This window comes from Cynoglossus semilaevis, chromosome 14, assembly GCF_000523025.1.
Source record: "Cynoglossus semilaevis isolate Cse_v1.0 chromosome 14, Cse_v1.0, whole genome shotgun sequence".
In the NCBI taxonomy this organism is placed as follows: Eukaryota; Metazoa; Chordata; class Actinopteri; order Pleuronectiformes; family Cynoglossidae; genus Cynoglossus; species Cynoglossus semilaevis.
Genome location: NC_024320.1, coordinates 19,556,284 through 19,567,974, shown reverse-complemented (window position 1 = coordinate 19,567,974; position 11,691 = coordinate 19,556,284). Strand labels below are relative to the sequence as shown.

The window sequence follows — 11,691 nt, the reverse complement described above, 5'->3', positions numbered from 1 at the left end:
ACACCTTAAAAAGTTCACAACGAGAATGAAGGCATTTATTCAATTTCCCCAAAGGCGGCGAGCCGATCCTGATCTCCATTTGCACTGATTTCTACAACTGCAAACAGGCTGTGTGCAGCTACGCAGCCCTCACATCGGCTGTTTGGTAATCACTGCGGAGCTTAGCCTCTCGTGGCTTATTGCTTAATTACACAGCTCCTACACTTGTAGACGAGTCGTCTCTCCACAGGCCTTCGCCATCATGCTGAACGCTGCAGACAGCGGCCTTGACATTGGCCAGGATTAAATGAAAACTAATAATGTGGCTGAGAAGGTTAACAGAGGAGTGAGAGGACAACGGGAAGGTTTCTCCAACATGGCTGTGGGATGCGGCTGACCAAATCAGTGGTCTAATCAGTGGACACTGATGAAGAATGACACTTTACTTATAAATCCTAATTCTATCTCCGTCGACTAATTGCTAATAGCAAAACAAGTTACTTTTGTCTTCTGAGAGGCGGGAGTCATTTTTTTAATTTAATCATTTACTGTAATTTAATGTTACTGCCCTCGGTGGACATGTAAGATCCTATTGTACAGAAAGCAAATGTACAGTAAGTAAAAATGTATATATATAAATACATATATTTATGTATACATACAAATATACACATTATAATCCTGGTCAAAACATCCACCTTGCTGGCCTGCTTTCTGTTGTTGAGAAAGTGCCACTGTATTTAAACCACACATCATAGCAGGTCTCACAACAGGTCTTATCGACCTTGCCTTTTGAGTCTTGGTGTTTCGCGTCACCCTGAAACACATCTGAATCGGTTCCACTCCTTTTCAGCACAGCCCATTACTCCAGTTGACCCCAGGTATTTGGTTCACTGCCTCTTATACCTGCGGCCTTACGTTTCCACCTGCGTCACTCTGATTGTAATTCTAATGTATTCTGTCTCACTTCTACTGACCTCCATTTCTCTGCTCTCCAGTGCTGGCCTTCACTTCGCAAGGTTCTCTTCCACCTGCTTGCTTCCCTCACAAGAGATTACAATGTCATTTGCAAACATTATGGTCCACTAAACCTTCTCCCTGTCATCGTCTGTCAATCGGTTCATCACCATATCAGACACAAAGGGGCTCAGAGTGGATCCCAGATGGACCCCGACCCTCTAGTCCCTCCAACTGCACAGCTCTTACTCTACTTACAAATAAATGTATGTGTGTGTATATATATATATATATAGTATATATATTCATATGTACATACATACATGGATTAAAAGAGCCACTTCAAGACCATGTACCATATGTCAATTCATATTACTACAATATTCAGGTATTGAGGTACTCAGAGTCTTTGTACTTCTACAAATATTACTTGTACTACTACAGTCTATGCAAACAAACTGTCCAGGATTTGAGTATGCTTTAAAACATTGTTTCCCAAATTCTGGGTCGCGACCCTCACGTGGGTCACAAATGTTTTTTTTGGTTTTTTTTGGGGTCATCTCGCATCATGTTTCCCAGGAGTTTACGAATAATGTCTATTGACTTGGGTCACGAAGGTTTTTAAAATATGGGTCCACAGAAAAAGAAAATTTGGGTTTAAAAGACAGTCCTTTTAAAATCTGAGAACTGAGACACATTTTCTAACTGCCGTTACATTATAAATTGAATACAACAGAAAATATGAAATGTATTGTTTGGCTGTGCGACTGCACACTGTATAACTTTGTTATTTTTAACTCTATTGTTCTGATAGCAGCCTATTAAAGGTGAATTGTAGAAACATAAATACTTTTTTTTTTTTTTGCTTTGTTTTGGATGGCGTTGGAATAAAAAGGAAACCAATGGGCTGAGACGTGGCGTCCGAGCTTCTCCAGTCTGACCTCTATAAAGAGAAGAAAAGGAAGAGGCTAATGAATAAACAACTGTCTGCTGTTAATGGAGTATTTTGTGCTAAAAGCTGAGAGACTGAAGCTCTGCACAGTCACACAAAACCGCAAAAAAAGTTATTGTTTTTCTTCTTCTTCTTCTTCTTCTTCTTCTCACACAGTAAGACGGCGTCTGTGCAGAAAGCAGATCGATGTTTTCTGTATCAGGGCACTCCACATGATGATGAAATTATAATAAACATAGGGGAACGCTCAAAAAGGCCGTCACACACGTGAGGCTGACATCAAAGTGTTCTCAAAGAAAGCTGAGATGACGCTGTTGGAAAAAAAATGATTCACAAAACTACCCAGTCATGTTGTTCAGACCCACTTCCTTGTATCCAGATACAAACATCTATTCATCTTCTTCCAAGTCCAAGTCCTGAATCGCCCTTTTTTTTTTTTCTTTCCTCTTTTTGGTGCCTGTTTGTGCTTTCTCCTGACTTCTCTTCAGGCTCCTGCCAGTGGCTCTTGACAAAATGCCACAAAACCCCGACAACTGCACCTGAAGGAGGAGCCACTTCTGCTTGCCATTTTGATCATGTCCTTTAATATATCTCTGATGTAGACTCTGTGAAAAAAAAGTGTCAGTGGCAGATTTATCGATGCTAATGACCACTTATCATCCCACATCTTTTTTTTTTTCCTTTCCTCTCTCCTCCTTTCCCTTTTCGGTCTTTCTGGCCCCGGCCCGCGGGGGGGTTTTCTCCCGCCAAACAACTGTCTGCTGTTAATGGAGTATTTTGTGCTAAAAGCTGAGAGACTGAAGCTCTGCACAGTCACACAAAACCGCAAAAAAAGTTATTGTTTTTCTTCTTCTTCTTCTTCTTCTTCTTCTTCACACAGTAAGACGGCGTCTGTGCAGAAAGCAGATCGATGTTTTCTGTATCAGGGCACTCCACATGATGATGAAATTATAATAAACATAGGGGAACGCTCAAAAAGGCCGTCACACACGTGAGGCTGACATCAAAGTGTTCTCAAAGAAAGCTGAGATGACGCTGTTGGAAAAAAAATGATTCACAAAACTACCCAGTCATGTTGTTCAGACCCACTTCCTTGTATCCAGATACAAACATCTATTCATCTTCTTCCAAGTCCAAGTCCTGAATCGCCCTTTTTTTTTTCCTTTCCTCTTTTTGGTGCCTGTTTGTGCTTTCTCCTGACTTCTCTTCAGGCTCCTGCCAGTGGCTCTTGACAAAATGCCACAAAACCCCGACAACTGCACCTGAAGGGGGAGCCACTTCTGCTTGCCATTTTGATCATGTCCTTTAATATATCTCTGATGTAGACTCTGTGAAAAAAAAGTGTCAGTGGCAGATTTATCGATGCTAATGACCACTTATCATCCCACATCTTTTTTTTTTTCCTTTCCCTTCTCCTCCTTTCACTTTTCGGTCTGTCTGGCACAGGCCTGTGGTGTGATTTCCTCCAGCTTTGGGCCTTTGTTACACCTTGGCAGAGACTATGCAAAGGTCCTGTGAGACAGGCAGTGGCAGCTACAAGAACAGCTACTAAAACATGCTGCTGTGAGGAACTCTACTTGTCTGGGTCATTTCAAGCAGGCCAACATGTCCCCTTTGTTTTTTCCTGTCACGGTGATGGGGGATTTTAGGACCCCGGTTTGTCACAGGTAGGTAGCACCGTGAGGCTGCTGGAAAACTCTCAGGGTGACACCGAGTTGGCTGCGAGCTGCGGGTGGACGGATGCAGATTTTAAGGAGATTGTTTGTCAGATGTGCATCCAGCTTTTAGGTAATGTTTGTGTGATGTGACACTGCAGCATGTGGCTGGCCATGTGGGGACTCTGGGGGTGGCTGAGGGCCAGACACAGACGTTCCCTGTTAGACAGGCGTAACGCGCTTCCAGCAACACAGTCAGTCTAGTCCCAGCTGTGTGTGTGTGTGTGTGTGTGTGTCATACAAAAAGCTGGAACCGAAGGGACACATAATTGACGCATTAAAAATGTAGTTCCTAAAAATGCTGCAGTCTAAATTTCTGTCATTTCCCCTGACGGTTTGTTTATGTTTATCCAAAAAAAGAAAAGAAAAAAAACTGCCTTTCTGCTTATTAGTAGCCAGTTTTGCATACACAAGTAGTTTTCGCCCTGTCAGCTGCTTCTATATATTTATGGACCAGACCGTTTCTGACATGTATGGTGAGCCTGCAGGTTTAAAAAAAAAAGAAAAAGAAAAACAACTTCTCCTTCTCCTTCTGCTACAATACCTAATAAAACTGCCTTCTGGAAAAGATGTGGAGCTTATTCATTTGCATAGTAAGCCCTGCTTCTTCAAAATGAAAAACAAAGAATAGTAAAAAGAAAAAAAAAAAAAACTCACTCTGGCTGACAAAATGAAAGAAACACAGCCATCCTGTTGCCAAGCAAAGTACAGTCTCAAAGACCTACAGGATTTATGAAATGCAGAACTCCAGCTGTCAATAACACGCTGCCCTCTCATATCTGCCTCTCATGTCTGTCACAAAGATTTTACCTCTTTTCCATTTTCGACTCCTGACATTATCAGATGTTGATTTTCAAATATGAAACCCTGTTAAATATAGAAAACCTGGAAACTGGCACCACAGAGTCCAATTTATTCACAGAAAGAATGAACTTTTTTTTCACATGCAGGTGGATTTGTTCATTTTCTGTACAGTATTTGGTTGGGAAAATCTGATAATATTGACCGCTCGACATTAACAGCCGATATTAGCATAATTATAATAATTCCTATCTGTAAGAATCCTCCAATAATGGAAACTTCATAACCCAATGCCTAGATTTCGTCAAATGACTTCTGCCCTAAAAATAGTTTTAAGGATAAACGGCTGTATGTGAAAGTGAAAGTCACTAGATGGCAGCATAGTAGCTCAATTAATAAATCTTTTAATAATCAGCAGATTGCATACAGAGTGCTGGTCCCAGCAACTCATACAATGGGTTTGTACAAATAAATAAATAAGTCATATTACCAGGCGTCATATCGGTATGGGTTAATATCAGAAATGAAATGTTTGGACAATATCGGCACATTGGATATTGGCAAAAAGTTAATCTCAGATAAGTAGAAAACCATTCAGAATGTTACTTTAATGATCTTTTTTAAACTTTCTCCGACAATATCGGACTTCTCTGCTGGTATCATTTATTCAGGAATGCATCGACATTTATCAGTGAAGCACTCTGCAGGACTTCTCTTGACTTGATTGATCACTGTTCAAGTGAAATGACATTCTACAGACGACCAACTTTTATTTTACTTTTAGGAACTTTCCAAAACGTATGGAAATGCTATTTGTATGTGTGTGATTTCTGCCGATAAATAACTAATACCAAAAGGACTTCTTTTTAAAAAAAACTTATGAATAATGACAGAGACGCTGAGTCATCTCATCTTTCCTTCCAGCGGTTCCCACCTTTCACTCTTTGTCCCGAGTTCATGCCCGGCTGATTGTATCCTGCAGGATCATAATACACAACACCGAAGATAGTCTTTGACAGAGCGTCAACAGGAATAGATAAGCTTACCTCCTCTATCCACCCTGTATTCATATGCCTTCCCTCAATCGCTATCTCTTCATCTCTAAAACTGCAAAGAGCTGCTATCCTCTCCTTCACCGGCCAACCAACGCAATATCCATTTTCAGCCTCCCTTCCACTCACCCATCATTTTCTCCACTCCCAGTGTCCTCTTTCTCCCTTATCCCCACGTTCTCTTATCTCTCCATCGGGGTATCATCCTTTCAGCTAAAGTCTCGGGCACAGATATCCCCCCCACCACCACCACCACCACCACACGCCACCTTCCTGTTTCCTCTTTTATTACCCTGTCCTTCAGTGATCTGATGAGTTCTATCACTCATTTTACCATCATCTCTCAGCATTTCAGAGTAAAAAAAAAAAAAAAGTTTCCGCAAAAGACGGGTCATCGTGTTAATCGTTTTGGGCGTGTTTTCTATCCACTTTTTTCCTTTCTCAATTTAAAGTCCGACATAAACCTCTGATTTACAGCCTATTAAGCCTCAATACAGTTCCCTAAATTCACCACAAGGGGTTTGTCAGTGTAACAGTTCTCGCAACATTGGCATTGTGGTAAAATCGTTTAACAAATGTAGTGAACTTACAGGTTTGCTGTGGTGTGAACAGAAGCTCTGATGCAGTGGACGTTTAATTAGCAGCAGCAGGGAACACAGGTGAGTGGGACTGAGTTGATTAGGTGGGCGTGGCCTGCAGGCTGTGTGAGGAGAAGACTGGAGAAATGGGACCAGACTCTGGCACTCAGTGTTTCTGAAGTCCATGTTCAGTAACTACTGAGCAGCTCAGTCTATTATTCACCAAATATAACAGAAAATCACAGGAAATTGGAGCAATTATTATGTTCAAAATTGTAATAATCAAGTGAGTGAAATGTTGTTTGGTTTTGTCTGGCTCATGTTCCTTTGACATAAAATAAATAATGTGCAAACTGAATTAGATATTTTGACATTTTAATCTAAGATACATTCTTTTTTCTTTTTTTTTTTGCTTGAAAAAAAGCAATTAGATCCTTAGCATTTTTATTTAAAAAAATAAATAAATTCACAAACATAAGGCTGGTGTCTCTACACTGGAACCACTATGTGACTTTTCTCCAGTCTTATGTGGCCTAGGTTTGGTAGCAGGTTTCCGTACTGTTGTTAAATAATGAACCCTAAATAAGCTGTGAATTCATAAAGACATTTCTCTTTGCCTTTTGTAATAAAAGATTCATCTTCTACCACTTAATCCTTCCCAGGATCACACAGGGAGCTGGAGACAATCCCAGCAGCCACTGTACGTTCTAGACTGAGAGAAGAGATCTGGGGAAATTTAAAAAAAAAACAAAAACCCACACACACGGCTAGAACAAAACCATATCCTGTACAGAGGGACAACCAATTACAACAGGGAATTAAACAAGGACTCCTGATATTGTAAGGCAGGAACACCAACCACTTTGTTTTCATTGCACTCAAATATCAAACCACTGACGTTCTTGCTGTAAGGCACATCACATTAGGGTTGTCTATACCATTGTTTCCCAAAGACTGCGTCGCAACAGATTTTTTTTGGGGGGTCGTCTCGCATCTCGCAATATGGGTCCCCACAAAAGAAGTTTGGGAAACCCTGGTCTACACGGTTGATGAGGATAGTTGTCTTTTAAGACAGTTAGTACAACCTGATGTATTCCTGCCCCAGTGTGTGTCGTTGGCACTGTACCCCAGTGTTTCAGAGTCAGTAGCGTGATGTGGAACACGGCTTTGGCACCTGTCCTTCTTTGTCATTAACACAAATGCAGATCCAACAATACGGCAGGTACCACGGCCGCCATGGAGGCGGAACAGCAGAGTCCCCCGTTTCTCCATTTGCACCAGCAATAAAGAACAGTGTGGTGGAATAAAGGAGTACAAAAAAAACCCAGACAGCTCTTTCACTGTGAATATGATTACTGTGATTAAATACAAAAATACAGAGGCTGTCACTCCACCAGCACACAATAAGAAAGTCCCAGTGTCGGCCCGACTCCAAAGGAGTTAGGAGTTGCACGTTAGGAGAGATATTATTGGGTTCACTTTTTCAGTTTTACGAGAACACCAACGACCTGGATTTGGAGGCAGCACACAGACAACCACAGGCAGCGCTGACATGTGTTGGCAGCTTTGTACCCGGTGCACCATGTTTGGAACAAAGGTGCAAAGAGAGAAGCTCACGGTTTATAATCTCAGCAGCATGAGGCACAAATGATGGCATTACGGCGAGGAACACAGTTCTCGCTCTAGAGGTGCACAAAACGCACGCGCGGAAACCTGTTTGTTTTGCCGCAGCCTCACACCGCTGTCGTGTCGTTGACTGCAGAAGTCAATCCTTGCGAGGATTTCTGCAGCAACTCAGGCGATCAATGAATATCTGTCACATACGTCATGTCCCGCATAATGAAGGCTTTCCTGCTCGGTTTCCTAAATCAAACGCCTACAATCAGTTAAAGGCATCTGGGCAGATACGTGATAAATCTCTGGTCTTCAATTAAAACAGAGTGATGCACTGGACGGAGCCAGAGCACGCAGTGATTCACTGTGTTTACATTGATTAAATCATATGCAAACACAAGCCGGTTGCCACAGAATAACAAACAGACATCTGCACACAGACTGGTCAGTTAGATTTTTGTCTTACTGCCAATACGTGTGCCACTCCGACAATACACTGGGCACACAAAAGGGAAAAACAGAAGTTAATTGAGTTCCACAGAGCAGCGTGCTGGTTACCTCACAATCATCCAGCTATTAGCAGCGAGCAACAGAATTATGTTACATTTTTTGTGTGTTTTATTGGGTTCACTTTTGATGTTTTACTGTGATGAGAGGCAATGCAGTGTAAAGGCGGTCAGTGCTCTTGCCTTACAGGGTTAAGGTCACATGTTTAGGCGCTGATGGTTGTTTTTGTTTGAAGTTTACATGTACCGATTGGGGCTGAATTTACAATTGACTATAATTATGAATATGTGGCCCCGCCCTCGACCAACACTGCTGGGATTGGCTGAGACTCATGACCTTAAAAAAAGGATTAAACTGCAGATAACTGGGTGAATAATTTTATTGGTTGAACCTTGAACTGACTCAAATAGGAAAGTGTAGTAAAGTTGATTTACAAAACTGTATAAATACATGGATAATATATTTGAAACTTATCGACTTAAACACCCCGCAGCAAACTAAGATTTCAAATCGTGCACTGGCTACTGGCAGCAAATTTGTTGAGCCTAATTATATTTCAATCAAAAAAGCTCTCCATCATTTAAATGAAATCTCAGCAACTCGAGGAAACTCCTCGCCTTTTTTTCCTAATGCCACTCGAATCACCGAGGATACCAAACCATTGATGAGACTTGTCAAGAAACAAATAGTTAATCACAGCTCTTTGTCTTAGCATCTGTTTAATGACGAGCTTCCTAATCTTGATTATCCCACCGAAAGCTTCTTCAGATCCCTCAGCAACTCAGCGTCTTCAAGGGTTTGAGTCTCTATGGTTTTTGAAGTTTAATACAGGCCACTCATTCATCATGTCCCAACTGAGTGTGCTCATTTAGAGTAAATTGTCTTTTACATTTCCTTTCGCTTCCAATTCATCATGAAAATGCATTTTCTGCTATGAAGGCAATTCAAATCCTCGTCTCCCCTCCACTCTACTATCTTATCCTTTCATTTCCTCTCCTTTTATAATAACAATAATAATAATAATAACAACAACAACCTGTATCATAGATCTAAGTTGGTCGAAATGAACATGGTAATGGCATTAATCACTGTATCATAGATCTAAGTGGTTGAAATGAACATGGTAATGGCATTAATCATTTTTTAGTGCATTTGATCACATGGGAAGAATGACACGCGCTGCATGTTCCTTAATTCACAGTTGATACATGTTATTTGCACATACTGTGGGCAAAACACCAGCCTCAGGCTTGAAACACCAGCCCACCGCCCAGCGTGTGTTTGCAGGGGCTTCATCATCAGGTCAGAAACCTTGCATCAGAGCGGTTTCTCCGATGGCAGCTAAGTCTACCGTATGGATTGCGCGTGACAGCGGAATGATTAATACTGTTGACGACGACAACTTCAGCCGAGTTTTGAAAGCGACTCTCAAAGCTGCAGTGGTATCAAAGGAAACTGCAACAGAGTTCCAACATTTTATATCCCCTTTTTTCGACTCATAAAACAACTCTTTATTGATCGTTTCAGAGTGACAGCACGCCATTGTTCTAACTAATGGTCGGAGGAACACGCTGGTGTAAATATTCATGACAACTGCATAATGATAACAAACGGTTCTTCATTAGAAGTCTTATAACTCACTATGTCCCGCAGCAGTACATGACAGAAGTGTCTGCCTCAAATATTCAGGGTATTTGTCACAATATTTACCGTTTGTCTTATCTTTTCAGAAAGATTCTCTCCGTTTACATTTTCACTTTCTTTCATGGAACATCAACATTTCTTCTACCTCCTCTTTGTTCCTGTGACAGCAGACACGCAGTTCTGAGCAACTCGCCTCAAGGAGTTTCGCTAAGGACAACCACTTATAGTGAAGATAAATCTAATAACATAAAGATTGTGACGTTCTTCATTATTTAAAATAATAATCACAGTGTCGGTCGTCCTGATGAGATATTAGATCAAATACTTGTTGTCATGGGGTTTTAGGGTGTTTCTATATTTCCGGCGCGTTTTGATCTCTTTTCACATCTGGCCGAGGATCAATCCAGGTGAAATCGACTGCACAAAAAGTCTTGATGGAAATTTGTTCTTTAACTTTTCATTTATTTCCGTGCGAGCTGCCCTTTCTCCAGAATGGGAAACACACAGACAAAGATAAATACATTTTCCTCCCTGAGTTAAAGCCTTTGAATCGTCCTTGGCCTCAAACCCCTTTATTCCAACAACGTTGTCGAGTCTGTCTGAATAAAATTCACAGCTTACTGCTTTAATAGCTACAGCCCCCTGCTAGCATCTGGACCCGGGGGCTGTTCTGACAGTCCATAATAGCTTGTAGTGAGATACAGCTGTTCAGCTGGTGGCGCCGACGAGGTAAGATAGAAAGACAGTAGTGTCTAAGATGTTCATCTGTTCAGCACCTTCATCAGCATCATGTCAGCTTGTGTTTCCGGCAGCACATTTTCAGAATCCTACAACTCACACCAAGCCTTTTTTAATATAACAAATTACAGGCTGAATCACTAGTGGTTTTTTTAAGACTTATTTAACTAACATTAATAATTTGATTTTTTTAAATTAATATTATTCAAACTATGCAGAATTTTTCATTTTATTTTTCTTATTTTTATTCTATCTTTATTGATACAATGGGGTGACAGTGTTAGTTTTAAGGATTTTAAATATATATATTTTTTGTTTGGGTTTAATTTACCTTTTGTTGAAGAAAATGGCTGTAAACATTTCCTACTTGGTCTCCTCTCTGTGGTTCACACTGCATGTCAGCTTATGTCTCTAACAGCAACCGTCTTTAAGAAGTATCGGTGAAAGTACTCAGTACACAAATGAATTTTATTGTGAAATTGTAGGCCCGACGTTAGCATAAGGAGATTGTACTGAACAAGTGATCAGATCATAATCGGTTCCCACTGTGAACAACAGACCAGGGTCAGGTTATATCTGATCATCAGCTGGATGTGGGACACGTCGTGAGTGCAGTAAATGGAGTCTTTAGAGGCTGACTGCATTTCTGGTCAAACTGTGAGGAACTACCTGCACCGGTGAATACAGAAGTAGGTCAGAACAACAAAGCAGAGCGCATCAGCAGCACGGCCCTTTTCTTACAGAGTGATTTCAATAACAACACACAGCCTTTCAATGCAACAAGTCGTTACTTTTGACCTCAGAAATCTCTTGGTGGTTAAGAGCAGAGATCGAAAAAAAAAAACAACTTTAGGTCGTACTGTTTAGACAAGAGAGAAAATAATTCTACCCGTATGACATGTGTACCAAGTAAACCTCTTGTACTTGATTCATCTTTATCCGTTTCAGGGTCAGAGGGGGCTGGAGCCAATCCCAGCAGTCATCGGGTGAGGGGGCGGACAGTTCTCCAGTCAATTACACAGACAAATATATGGAGACAAACAACCATTCACACTCACAATCAGAACTGTGGTCTGTTTACCTAATCCTGAATGTGCAGTATTTTTGGAATGTGGGAGGAAGTCGAAGTACGCTGGGAAAACCTACGCACCAAC

General features: G+C 41.1%; 1 protein-coding gene across 2 annotated transcripts in view; it reads right to left on the bottom strand.

The window, feature by feature from the left end:
• The window catches only part of unc5da (unc-5 netrin receptor Da), a 202,753-nt gene that overhangs the window by 55,916 nt on the left and 135,146 nt on the right, over positions 1-11,691 (bottom strand). Inside the window, exon 1 of one of the 2 annotated variants that reach the window (XM_025061979.1) lies at positions 6,047-6,297. The exons of the other annotated variant lie outside the window; for it this stretch is intronic. The gene's annotated coding sequence lies outside the window, so the exon portion shown is untranslated. Of the gene's footprint in view, positions 1-6,046; positions 6,298-11,691 lie in introns of those variants that run through there. 2 annotated transcript variants of the gene reach the window in all.